Source organism: Melanerpes formicivorus, unplaced genomic scaffold (assembly GCF_026170545.1).
Source record: "Melanerpes formicivorus ecotype bairdi unplaced genomic scaffold, bMelFor1.0.p_v2 SCAF_39, whole genome shotgun sequence".
Taxonomy (NCBI): Eukaryota; Metazoa; Chordata; class Aves; order Piciformes; family Picidae; genus Melanerpes; species Melanerpes formicivorus.
In genome coordinates this window covers 5,618,703-5,632,427 of record NW_027142391.1, presented here as the reverse complement: position 1 = coordinate 5,632,427, position 13,725 = coordinate 5,618,703, and positions in this window count along the sequence as shown.

Here is a 13,725-nt window from a genome sequence, read left to right as displayed (position 1 = left end):
GCCAGTCTTTCTTTTCCCAGCCAAAACCCTGGCAGCATAGGGAAACAGTTGTTCCTCCCTATGTTTGATTTAACTTTGTCACTGACAAAGGAAGATGAAGGAAAAAAAGAGAAAGGTGAAATTTCATCTTGGCTCAAGTCCATGAAATCCTGGTTTGTATCAAACAGAATGAAAACAAATAAAGGTCTTGTTGCAAAACATATTTAAGCACTTCAGAAAAATGCAAATACTGAAACTTCAAATATTTATCTTCCTGCCTCACATCACTCTCCAGACCCCAGCTTTGACTCAAAACTTTATTTCACAGCTCTGCTTGGAAAAGGTTTTCTCCTCAGACTTGGTAGCAGCAACCCCTTCCACTATGCAAAGACTAAGCAGCACTTCGCCACAGCAAAGCCACAATCCCCTTCCTGCATACAACCCCCCAGTGCTCACAACACCAGAGAGGGCAAGACCCCAAAGGCAGCAGAGAACCCCAAACCCAGAGGCAATTTTGTTGTGGCAGCCACTGCTAGGAGGCAGGCTGTGCAGACAGACAACTACTGCCTTGAGAAGCCCAGACAGAGCTCAGGCAAGCTGAAAGAGGCTCTACTGTCCCACTGGGGAAGGGAAATGCAGTGCAACAGGGACCAGGCTGCAAACCCACAGGCTGGGGAGTTCTTTGGGCAGACATCTGCTCTAAAATTAATGTCCTCTGTGACCTTGTACAGCCTGTATGGATCTGCACCTCCTCCAGTCCCACAACAGCCCTACAGCTGAGCTATATCTGAGCAAGCTGGGACAGCAAGACTCACTGACAATAGGAGGGACAGAGGTCATTCCAAAATGGGAAAGGAGAATAATTAACTCATCAAGTTAATAGCCAGTGTGGTAAACATTGCCATAGCAACGTTTCACTTAAAATCTGCAGCACAAACCACATGATTTGGTCAAGAACTGTTCCCTCTGCTAATGCAGAGCAAACTTGCTGGTCTAATACCTTTTCTCCCCCCTGCAAATCAAAGCTAAGCAGAAGAGTTGCCACAGGCCAATAGACTGAGAGCTGGGAAATAAATCAAGATCTACAGAGATATAAAACCTAATAATTCTATTAAGACCAAGTTAAGACAATTAAACACTGGTGAGACATCAAAAAGCTAAGTAGCCTGGAGAAGTTGATTTTATAAATGAACCAATTCATTTAAATCTATGCCCTCATAAATTGCATTTCATTCCTGCTACACATTTCAAGCCCCAAACCTCTCTTGGTGAGAGTCAGACAGTCCCATGCCCTGCTAAGGCAGTCACCTGGCAGCAGTGCTCCTCAGTTACTCTTCACCTTGTATCAGTAAGGAATGAGCTGCATGTACATGGCTTGGGAGGTTTGTAAGGCACAGGTAATTGAGCATTTCTGATTCTCCTTCAGAATCAGAAGGAATTTACATATCAGAATACTTTGCTAGTCTGGATTACCATTCTCTACACACCTCTCCTCTTGACCTTAGCCTCAAAGCTCCTATCTATAAACTAGAGAATTATATTACTCCCCAGGGATGCAATGAAAACAACAGGTAACTAAGGCTTGTAAAGGCTTTGGGACCATGACATGGAGGATGCTATGCAGAGGCAAAGGGCTGTCAGGAGAAACCCTGCATTTGATTAGAGCAAGCATCATTCCTGGGGGCACAGGTGTCCCTTTTACCCTAAACAGCAAATAGCCCCAGAGAACAATAATTTAAATGGGGTTTATGTAGTGCAGAAGAGGAAATCTGGCCTCGTGCTGCATGGCTGGTGCATTTAACAACCCCAGTGACCTCCCTTCAGTTAGGCACCAGGCAGGAGGCTGACTCAATCCAGGATGTTTTCAGCTTTTATAGCCAGGTAATCCATCTTATCCCACAAGGCAAAAGGCTATCCCAGTCATCCACTCAGGGTGTATGACTGAAGAGCCTCAAAAGGCATCTGCCAGGTACCTACCTAACCCATAAAGCCAGACCATTGTCACCAGTGCTGGCACTAAGGTAAGTGTCTGCAAGCCTTCTTCCTTCTGCAACCCAAACACCTCCAGAATAACCACAGGCAGGTGCATTAACCCTCAACCCCCTGTGAAGCAGAGGGCTTTCCTCTCTCCCACCACACAAGGACCAGAGCTATTTCTGCCAGGAGAGAAAGTACCTTACACGAGCAGCAGCAGCCGTAAAGAAGCTGAGGAGGATTTAACTACACAGCCCTGTACAAATCAAAATCCCTGGAACATACTTGTTGTAAAGCCTGAAAACAGCCACACAGATGATCCCCACACAGCTCCTGCTCGCTCTGGGTAATGCCACAACTGTTGCCTTGCAGGTTTCCCAGGAAAGCTGTTCCAAGCTAAACCCCAGCCACAGTGCTGGGAATTAAAGAATAATAAAAAAATCATATGGCTAAAGCCCTGTACATCATCTCCTGATGCTGCTGCTGGGAGGCCAGCAAGTTTCTGCTGACCCAGTTTGCTCTAATTGGCAATGGCTTGGGAGGCTAGGACAACACAAATGAACAATGTAACACAACACCCTCCCCTAAACTCTTTCTCCCCCTCCACTTCCCTCCCACTGCTCTTCCTTCAGCTTCCTTCTCTCTGCCTGACTAGCCTCATCCTCCTTCTCGCCTGTCTTTCCAGGTCTGTAATTTATCTGCACAGCCTTGGAGATTAAGAGCCCTGACAAAGAACCTCTCTCATCATGATGAGAAAAAGAAAACCTTTATCCGGCCTGCAGAATGAAAGAGATGAAAAGCAAAGCCATTAGGAGATAACTGGGCTCAGCTCTGTACCTTTCTGGGAGGCAATTCCAGGGGCTAATCTGGAGTTTCCCTGTTTTGGAAGGTTCCTGTGGGTGTTGCACTGCACACAGAGTGTGGCTGTGTTGCCTGTATCAAGAGCTCATCTGCAGAAAGGTGAAGCTGTGGGCTGGAGCTAATGTGTGATGTGCCCAGCAGCACGGTGGGGTCAGGCACAGGCAAGCATGGCAGCTGGAGTGCTGCAAACCCTACCCTGGCAGCCCCCAGACTGGTTTCATCTTTGGCAGCACTCTGGTCACCCTGTGGACAAAGCTTTTAGCTGAGCACCTGGGAATGCAAATTCGAACAGCTGGGCAGTGTCTGTCCACCCCACGGAGCAGGGAGTGCAGAGAACTGCAACACCAAATGCCTCCTTGACGTTTCCTTGTCACACCTCCTCAGCCACCGAAACTGCTGGTTTATGGCTGGGAACAGCAGGAAGCAGAGGAACGATTTCTCCTTTGACATTTAAATTACAGGCAACGTTTCCAATTAAATTTCCCTTTTTTTACTAGCTGTTGGTTCAGATCTATTAGCCTTTTTATTATATTAGGGTTATGCTCTGTTGTTGAGGCTGCTAGCAATGCAGAATTTGCTGACATTTTGGCAGAAAGGCTTCTGGAAGCATTGCCTGCTCTTAACCTTTGGGAACATGTGGAACTCTGCTCATGGGCATTTGCCAAGGCCATGGCTGTATTAAAATCTCTGCCTGTCTGCTGGGATCTGCAACCCCAGCAAATCCAGAACATCCTGGAAACATTGGGGTGTCTTCACCTGCTCTATGGCACTCTGTCTGGGCAGCACAACAGCTGCCTCACCAGCCAGCTCCAACCTGGTCCCTTTCCCCTGGCACTGGTGTTCTGTGCTCACATGGACATGCTGGAGCCAGCAACGTTCAGGGCTGGGGCAGCTCCTCTAACACAGCCACCTTCTGCTCCTCAGTGAAGGCAAATCAAAACATTAAGCTCTTCTTGAAGAAATGTCACATCCTGAGTAATTTTTACTCACTTGCCTGTGAGCTACCTGTTGTTCAGACAGACATCAGCTTCATTTGTTTACAGCAGCACAACCAGAGGCATATTTCCTTCGTATTGATGGCTGGATGTAAACCTCTTATTTCTAGAACTTTCTCGTTTGTGCAAAGAAAAAAAAGACACTTGCTGCATTAATCCCCAGGATGAATTCCATTCTGTGATGGCACAGAAGCACCTTTCCTCTCCCCACACCACTGTCACGCTCCCAGGCAGCAGTCACAGTGGAACAGGGGATTTTGTGGCCACAGAGAAACTTCAGGAGAATTGGTACACCGGGCTCCAACTCAGAAAGCACCAGAACCATGTGCCCAAGGGCATGTATTGAAAGCAGAATGGCATGGTGGAAAGGTTTGCTGCATCGTTGCCAAGGTCACAGCATGGCATTTGCTTCAGAAAGGACTGACTTGCCTTCAAGCCAAGTGTGAGGGCAGCAGGGCTGAAATGTGTCTTAAAAGCGAGCAACATCTCAAAGGCTCTGCTCAACGATGACATGTATTTGAACTCAGAAATGAGCTTAAATTGCACCAGTTTGGAGCTGCTCCCACACAAGCTACTGCAGATAAATGTTTTGATTAAACTGAAAGTTTGGGTGAGTACTTTCAGGGTGGAAGGGATCTATGTTTTTAGGTTCAGTTCCAGAAAACTTGAGTTTAAAAAAAAACATAAAGTTAAAAAAAAAGGAGTTGTCTTTGCTTCCATTTGGAACAAAATCACTTAAAATACATACCCCAGGGTTTCCTGTGACATTCTCTTTCCCACTTCTGACCTACTTGAATTTGAACACCTTGCTGGTTTTACTCACATTCACCCACGTTCTGCTCATAAAGCCTTATGCTCCACGTGAAAACCTTGGCCAGGAAAGCTAAATGTGTTGAAACTGAGAAAGTTCAGCTGCAGAGGCACAGCAGTGGAAGTCCAAGGGACCCTGGAGCAGCAGCAAGAGGATTACACCGCAGACACAGCTGAGCCTACTCACAGTAACACTCAACGTTTAGATCAGGATTAAAACCGGAGTCCTTTAAACCACATCTGGGGCTGGAGAGGATGGGTGAAGGTTTTTTCTACCCTTCACATCATTCTGATCAATTGACAAGAGACAGCATCATTGAGGGAACCCACTTCACCATCTATCCAATGGCAGGCTTGATGGGGCTCTGAGCAACCTGATCTAGTTGGGGATGTCCCTGCTGACTGCCGGGGGTTGGACTGGACGACTTCTGGAGGTCCCTTCCCACCAGTGCATTCTGTGGTTCTTTTTTCACACTAACACATACATCCATCCTCTAGCCCAGAACTGCAACAGAGTGCTGGTTGAAGCCTTCACCCCTTGCCTCCTTCACCCCAAAACAGAACAACCCATGGTTCAGCAGCAGTGATGAGCTGCTCCAGCTCAGACAGGAGGTCAGTCTCAGGTCCTCCAGCAGCAGAGCTGCAGCCAAGTCCACTGTGAGAAAGCCACTCTTGTGCTCTGCTGTTGATCTTGCCCCTTTTGAGCCTGTTGCTCTTGAAGCAGGATCAGACTCCAGCAGCAGCACTACACCTCCTGGGAGACCTTTCCTCTCCCACTCCTAGAAGAGATCACCTCTAGCCCTCACAGGGCTGCCAGCCAAAGGTGCACTCCATACAAGCTCTCAAGGGAAAAGGTGTGTTGTGTACTTGAAAGCCTGGCTCCATCTTACAGTCCAAGTGCTTTTGCTCACTTTCAACAGGTTGCAAGTTTTTTCTCCTTTAAAGAGCAGCACTTCAAGAGGAGTCAACCCAGCTGAACTGGAGCCTGGTGATGCAGAACATGTGCCTAGCAGTCTGATTCCCAGCCCTACTTTGCACAGCATCAATCTCAGCCTGGCTGTCCAGCAACACTCAGTGTAGGACTAGACATACCAACCTCAGCATTTACACCAAAGCTCCTTACTGTGTCCAAGGAGCTGGACTTGGACCTACCCCAGCATTTGAGGAGCTGGACACATTGCTTTCAGTACAGCTCCCACCCACCCTTTCCATGTGCTGAAGGGCAAAACCACTTCCCTGTCCTTACCTGATTCACCTCAGCAGCACAAAGAAGGGCCAAAAGCATTCTAAATGTACAGAGCATTCCCAAAGCTCAAAGCAGTGCCATTACCTGTAATTAAAGTGTCCCATGCAGCCCATAAGGATGTTCTCTTGCCTGCTTCTAAGCAGTGAAAGCGTGTTTTTAGAGGTGTCTCTTACCTTACTAGACAAGGACCTTGCAAAAGCTGTTATTTGCTGAATTTGATTAGCACATCATTCCCTTCTAAAGCTTGCTGAAGCCTCTTGGAGCAACGTGAAGCCCAGTCCAAACAGTGTATCAAAATCTCCCACAACCAGCCTTCCCAGCTATTGTAACCCAGGTTCACATTCTGCACATTCAGCAGGATCTGCTCTGTGAAGGTTACAGCTTCTAAAACTCTCACACATCCATTGTCTGCTTAGAGCCCTGGGAGATGCAGCCTTGACAATTCACATGCAGTCAGATCCTCATCTCTGCTATGCCAGCACCATGCTGGTGTTACCCTAAATTTTAGTGGAAAGCTTCCAGGTTTTCTGTGGTGTAATGAAGGTCAGTCCCTGGTTGTGAAGAGAGATGGAATAGACACAGAATTTTGATTTATAAAGCCTCCCACTCTGCCTCCCTGCACATCACCCACCCTGCCAAGGCACTGCATGCCCAAACCAGAATTAAAATACAATTAATTATGGTAGGAAAAAAGTGCTGAAACCTCACCCTTGTGACACTTGCAGAGATGAAGACAATTGAGTACAGAGGATGCAATTAGGAATAGAGAGAAGGCTCAGAAGAATGAGAGCACTCAGGGAACCAAAGTGGCCTTTTAAAGGGCTACATTTGCAGGCAGAGCACAGTGCTGGCAGGACAAGGAGCAGACCCTGAAGGTGGGACTCACCATGAGAAGCAGCAGGTTTTGGTTGACCTTCCAGGGCCAGGGGCTGAAGGAGAAGAACTTAAACCTAGATAGGGTCATTCCAGTGCTGGGAGCCTGGACACCTCCCAGGCACACAGAGAGGTTACTTTACCACTGATTTCCTTGGGTGCAGGATGAGGCCACTCTAAGTCAGGGCTCTGGGCCAAGACTCCAGAGCAGCTCATTCCTGGCTCTCCCATCAATCCTCAGACAGTCTCAAGACAGATGAAGGGCAGAAACCTTCTGATGGCACCTCCTTATGGTGACAAATGCCACACAACAGTATCTTGGCAAATTAACAAAGCAGAGTCTGCTCAGCATCTCACTTCCTCTGCACAATGAGGTTTATATCTTTGTCCCCTGCCAGTCGCATCCACTTTGAGTGTAATCCTTCAAGCCAACTGCAGCCTTCCCCTTCACAAGGGCAGCAGGCAGCACAGGGGAGTCCTGATCTCAGCCAGGCCAGACTGATTTCCAGCACAAGTAATCACAAGGCATATTGCTCTAGCAGCAGGTGAAACCCCACATTAAAAACCAAAACCTTGCAGATGCCACTTGCCCAGAAACACACCAGGGGAACACAAATGCCCTTGAAGAGTCTGTGATCCACCTTGCACTTGCATCACTCTGGAAGGCTATTCCTCACCCAAGACAAACAGCTCTCTGCTCAGCAGGGCATCAGAGTGTTTACAGATTAATTTTTTTTTTCCTAAGGAACATCTACTCCATAAAACAACAATTAGCTGCACTCTGAATTTATGAGTGTAATTTGCAGTGCTGTTAAAGCACAGGCAGCCCTGGCTTTCATGCAACGCTAATTGTTTGCATTGCTGTGAAGGAGCCAGAACCAGGCACACTGCTGGCTCTTTGGGGGAGCTGGGAAAAGGAGAGACTCTTGCCCTTCATTGAGGAAAACTTCCACCACCTTCACAGGGACACTGCCCTGCCACGACCACCCCAAAACCATTGATTTGATTTCTAGCACGGAGGGCACTGGGAATGATTTTGTGATGGTTTTTGGCTACCAAGTTAGCCAGCCTGGGTTATGTCAGCAAGAACCAGATGAGGCAACAAGGACCAAGCAAAGGTGGAAGCTAAACAGTTCAGGGAAGCAATAAGAAGTGAAAGACTTCACATCTTTAGAAATAAAGGAACAACATTAGGAGGGGTGTCTCCTCATCAAGCTGCTGTCTTAACTAAGAGTCACTAGAGTCTGGTAGGAAAGTATTGCTTAGAAACTTGGCTGTCTGCAGGGGAAAGAGAGGTATTAAAAGAGAAGAGCCTCGATGGAGTTAATGGTGTTTTCATATATTCAAGATGCCTAATGAAAGTTAACTCATTTACATATCCAACCACTCAGCACCAGCCTGTGCCAACTAACCAGTAGTCTCCTCCTCCAAAAGGTTGAAAGGCAGAAGCACCAAGTTCCCTGTCCACTTCCACCCCTCCTCTCTCCCAGGGTTTCTAGCTCCTGCTCTGCCCATGACCACGCTGCTGAAGGCCAGCTCTGGGGTAGCAGCAGGCTGGCTGCAGCTCTGGCAGATGAAAGAGGCAGTTTAACGTTAGCCAGAGAGCTCGGGAAGCCAAAGGCTGTTTTCAAAAGGAAGGCAAAAAAGGCTTTTTGGTTCATAGCTGCAAGGTATTTACCTTAATGTTAAATGACAATTGCTTGCAAAACAATATTGCAGGAACTCCCTGGAGGCATTAATCAGAGGTTGTATCTCACACTCTCACTAACATGGAGAGTGACAGATACTTACAGATAGCACCGCGGGGCAGGGGCTTTCATTCACAGGCTGCCAGCAGCAAAAGCATCAAACTCCATTTGGATTCCTAAATTGGGAGCCTCAGGTCGATCCAAAGCCTTTCCATGCTTCTCTGAAGATGACTACTGAGGCTCTGACCACTATAAATCAAAGGTCTCTTATCAGACAAAGCCCTTCTGAAGCCAGGTGCTCCCAGGTCTGTCCCCTGGGTCCCCACAAGCATGATCTGCTGCACCAGAAGAAGGCCCTGCAGCTGCTGGAAGAAAATGGCACTGCCTGCCAGGTCACTGCCATGACCAAGGGAGGATTTCTGATGCAGGGAGGAAACAAGCAGCCCTATCCAGCCTCCATCTGCAAGCAGAAATGATCAGTCTCACTCTAGCACAGCTGCCCAGGGCAACAGGAGTGGGGTTTTGTTTGCTTTTTTTCTTCCCCTGCAAAGCACCAAGGAGGCATGGGGAACAGCAGCATATGGGAGCTGAAACCCTCCTCCCCGGCCCCCACCACCCCTTCTGCCTGCCAGCAGGCTGCACCCACAGAAACAGATGGTCCCTTCAGGTCACAGCTCCTCCAGACTGACAGTGTGCAGCCAAAGCCAAGAAGGCAGAAATAATTGGCATGTGATTTAATGAGGAAAAGGAATTTCATAGAGAAGAGGCCAAGCCCTGTCTGGCCAGAGGAAATGCCAGTTCAAAGAGCACTGCTACTGGCAGCTGGCATCAACATGGCCTTCTTCAAGGAGTGCTGGGCTCCTTGCTTAGAAGATACTTCTCCAGCAGCAACACCAAGCCTGAAGTCAGAGTCCTGCATCCTCCCTGTCCCACACAAGATGTACAGGTACAGCACTCACGGTGGTTGTATCAGGAACACCATGTTTGCTGTGTTGCCAACCTCACTCTGAAGTCTTTCCAGCCTTTTCCACTCTTGCTGCCCATCCATTCCCTGCTTTGTTCTGGATCTCTACCTCAAGTTGATGCTCACTTCCACTATCACCATCAGCCTGCTTGCCCTTTCATTTCCCAAGCCTCATTCCACCTTCTGTCCCCAAACTTCTCTCAAGAAGTGCTGCTATGTCTGCTTTCCTGCAAAACATACACAACATAAAGCACATTCTACTGAGGTGGGGCTTTAAATCCTGACTCCCTTCACTGTATGCATCTCAAGGCATTGTTTTTAAATGGTAGAAGCATGTCTACAGATTTATGTTCATCTTTAAGGTCTAATTTACATTAAAAACAAGTGCAGAGTGTTTCTTAGCCCCAGGACAGCAGATACAAGGAGAACACCTAATGAATTAATAAATATTTGGCTAAAACTTTGATAAACTCTTACATATGCTAATAAGAGGGAAGGCAATGATTACAGGCTGAACTGTGTACTGACACAAGCAGCTCTGTGCAATAAACGACTGAATGTCAGTGTCCTTGAAGCCAAAACATCCCATTGTGAAAAGAGGCTTTCCCATAAATCTCTCTCTGTAGGTTCTTTTCAACACCTCCCGAAGCACAGGGGATGCTAAGGGATGCAATAACAACTTCCCAGCTGGTATAAATTTCATCTTTATATGGATTGCCTCCTACTTAAGGACACCTTTCCACTTCCTAAAGAGTGCTGATAGAAGGTAATTATAAACCTTATCTCACACGATGTGGATCATCAGCTGGCATTCAGAGGCGAGATACACCTAAATGAGGTGTGTATGTGCATGCAGGGGGATATTCTCTGCAAGTTCCAACGTATTAATCTCTTCATCCAACATAAATTTTTAATGCAGCAGGAATTTAATTTTGCAACACAAAGCTTGGAAACAGCAGAGTTTGTGTAAACAGCCAGCCACAGGGAGACTGCACTCCACAAATACGTGCTGCCAACAAAAGCCATCTCCACAGCGGTTTAATTCATGAGTTACTGTCCATCCTGCTCCAGACAATCCTCCAGGGCACTCTGCCTCCCCATCCGTGCAGCTGAACAACAAGGCCCAGGGCACTTGCTCAGGGTGTTGTCAATTTGGGCTGTAATCTGTGTCCTCCACAGCCTCATGCACCATGGGAAACAGGTCTGGCAGACAGCAGTGCTGCAGGGATGGGAGCAAGCCCCTTCTTCTTTCTCATGACCTTGCTGGGCATCTGTCCCAGCTCCTCAGCTGTGGGGCAGGGATGAGAGCTCCTCATCTCCCAGAGGAGGAATTCGTCAGCATTTCTAATGCCTCATGCATTAGGGTGATAAGACACAAAAAGCCCAGTTCCTCAATTTATTAATGCCAGCACAAGCCTGCAGAAGTACTAACCAAACCAGCAGAGTTGCTCCAGGTTTGCTCCAACATGACATCTCCTGGCAACTAACAGTTCACCAAGATGGGTTTTTAGCTGCTGACCTGCTGGCACCTGGAGGCACCAACCTTAGCTCCCTGTGCTAATATACATGATCCAGTCAGGCTGTCCCCTAAAGTATTTACAAGCTTTGCAGGCAGGAAAAGTGACAGGAGAAGAAACATGGGGGAGGAAAAAGTACCACAGAGATGGAAACTGTCACCAGAGTGGTGTCAGGACTGGAGACTGGCTCCCAGGCCAGGCTTGCAGCACGGAAAGCACTTTACCTCAGGTTGGTCTCAGACTCCACCCAATCACCACCCCAGTCCTACTCAACTTTGAGACATGCTGTTCCCTTACAGCTAAAAGTAGAACCTGGCTGAGTGTTTTGTCCAGGGCTGTGAACCACAAGGTTATTTTTCAATACCCAGCCAGTCAGCCACCTTAACACAGCACCCAGAGTTACGGTGTGCCACGTGAAAGCTATTACACGAAAAATATGCAGAGGCTGCAGACTTTCCAACCCCTCTTTGCCACAGTGATGGAGACAGTCAGCACTTTTTGTGCAGATCAATGCTGCATTTGAATGTGACCACCACTCCAATTACTGCCTCAATTACAGAGTTTGCTCCTGCACACCTACCCCTTTATTGAGGACACACCAGGCGTGTGCTGCCCATCGAAACGATACCTGTGGGAAATCATTAACCCACTAATTTGAAATCAATTTAAAGTCCATTTGCCTAATGACATGAGCACTGTAAATTATCTATAAATTGTTAATTTATGTGAAAATGACATCAGAATTTTTGTTTTATTAATTGGCTTTTCCAGATGCAAGTTGTTTCTAAAGCTTTATAATCCATGTCTCTTGGTGAGCAAACATTAAAACCTGCTTAATAAGATGCCTTTTATGCCAAGAAAGAGAGGAAAATGAGTAAACTTGCTCTTGTGAACACTTCAGTATAAGGGTTTATGCATTCATCCTAGCAATTAGAGAAGAAGTAGTCATGGGGAGAGCGAAAAAAGATCCTTGGAGTGTCTGTTCACATTCTTGAACAAAATTGGTTCCAAACACATTTGCATTTTTTCAGGGGCAAAACTCCTCTGAGTGCAGAAATCAAAACCTGCCCAGGTCACTTCTCTCATCATTCTTGTGTCTCCTTGGCAAGGGCTCAGCCAAGCACAGGCTGAGCTAAAACTTCACTCCTCAGCAAATATTTGAGTGGCAGACTGTGGGCTAAAGCACTGGCAGGAAATTATTGTCAAAATCTGTGTCCAGGGACCAGGTTGTGATTTCTCTGCTGATAGGGACGTTATTAGACTGTACCTTTCCCTATCTACTCCCAACGTGGGAGTGCAGAGACCTTCAGATTATTTTCTTGTAATATCATGAACCCAGGTCCACCAGAGTTAAGTGTCTAGCCAACTATCTCCTACTTCAGTCTGTCACTCCAGCTGGACTACTCATGCAACACTCCAGGTCCAAAACTCCTTCCTGTCCCACGCAGCTGACTGGGAACTGCTTGCACCCCCACCTGCAGCCACCCCCAGAAATCAAGCCCATGCAGTTTCTCTACCCCACAGTCACCAGGCAACATGACTGCAATTTTCAGATCACCGGGTCAGGCTGCTTTCTGCTCTGTCTGGAGAAGGCAAGATAGCCCCGAGGCTGGCAGCAGCCCTGCTCTTTCCACCATGGGTACACACACAGACGAGGCACGGGGTAAGCCAGCTCCACCCCCTCCCTTCTCTTCCTGATCTTTGTAGGACCTGATCCAAGAATTCCCCCCCAAAACCAGCGAGAAGACTCGCGGGAGTGCTTGTGTGCACAGAAGTGAAAGCTTCTCCACACAGGGACCAACGACTGCTCGAGCAGCAGCTGGCAAGTACAGAAAGCTTGGGTGGTTGTGGGTTTTTTTTTCTTTCTTTTCTCCCCAAAATAACTGCAATCTCAAAGCTTCCCTCTTCCATTAACGTTCTATTTCAGTCTGTTGTTGAATGCCTGGGTTACAAACCCACCCCTTCTTAGCAAGCCCCTTTCCCAGACAGCCCTCTCCTGTCCTCTGCTAAACAGATACCAAATATAAACACATAACAGGGAGAACTTGTCGGGGAAAAGAGGACTGGGATTTTCAGGAGCTTCCCCCTCCTTCCTCTGCTCCACAAACACACACACGCCAAAACAGAGCTGCTTTGTTGTTTGCTTTCATGGCTCCTGATGAGAGCTCGTCCCTCCGCTGCCATTCACAGCCCAGGTCCCGCCGCGGTAGTGCAGTGCTGGGAATACCCTTCCCAGGGGACGCACCAAGCCTCTCTGCTGCTCTCGTCTACCAGATTCCAGCAACGTCCTGGCAGGTCAGGTGATGGATGCTGAAAGCAAAGCTGCCAGATGAACGCTGGCCCTGTTCCCTGATCCCCCAGTGAAACCAAGCTGGTAGGAAGAATTCCTGCCTGCTGATAAGCTAATATTTTAAATGAGCTTTAATTGGTTTCCCAACACTACCCGTGTCACTCTCACACCCCGTGCTAGTTGTCACTGCTGTCAGCCCTGTCGTGCTGCATCTGCACCCTCCATCACCATGCGCATAGCCCATATAGGAGATGCCAGTTCCCACGGGGCTCCCCTGCTTGCCCTACTTGTGTTCTGAATATAGTTGTTCTGGTGTGAAATCTCAGCACCACCTGTTCTGATCATTTCACAGCTCTCATTTAAAAGCAAACGCCCATAGGGTTGGGGAGAGCAGATAAGAAAATCCAGCAGTCGTTGTGCTGGCTGCTCTTAAGAACAGCAGGAGGGGAAGGCTGCGTGGGTGAAGGTATGCAGGAGAGCGGTGAGTCACAGACCATCTCTAGCCGGAGCCCGCTCTCCTCTGCAGCT